Source organism: Aythya ferina, assembly GCF_964211825.1.
Source record: "Aythya ferina genome assembly, chromosome: 1".
Taxonomy (NCBI): Eukaryota; Metazoa; Chordata; class Aves; order Anseriformes; family Anatidae; genus Aythya; species Aythya ferina.
Window position 1 is genome coordinate 7,625,690 of NC_140296.1, and position 256 is coordinate 7,625,945.

Genomic DNA, 256 nt, shown 5'->3' on the forward strand with positions numbered 1-256 from the left:
TTATGCATATATAGGCATACTGGGAAACTTCACGCATATGTAACTCTTCACTGCATATAGCCAAAGTTGCCGGCGATAACCAGAGCTGGTAAGCGAGGACGACCCCACCACGGCGCCTGAGGGAAGCCCGCCGACAACCCAAAGCGGCGGCCGGAGCCCTTCCTGCTCTCTGCGCTACGGCTCCTCCCCTGCTCGCCGTCCCTCCGAGGACTCCGCTTCCCAGCGCTGCCCGCGGGGCCGAGCGGAGGAGGGCGGT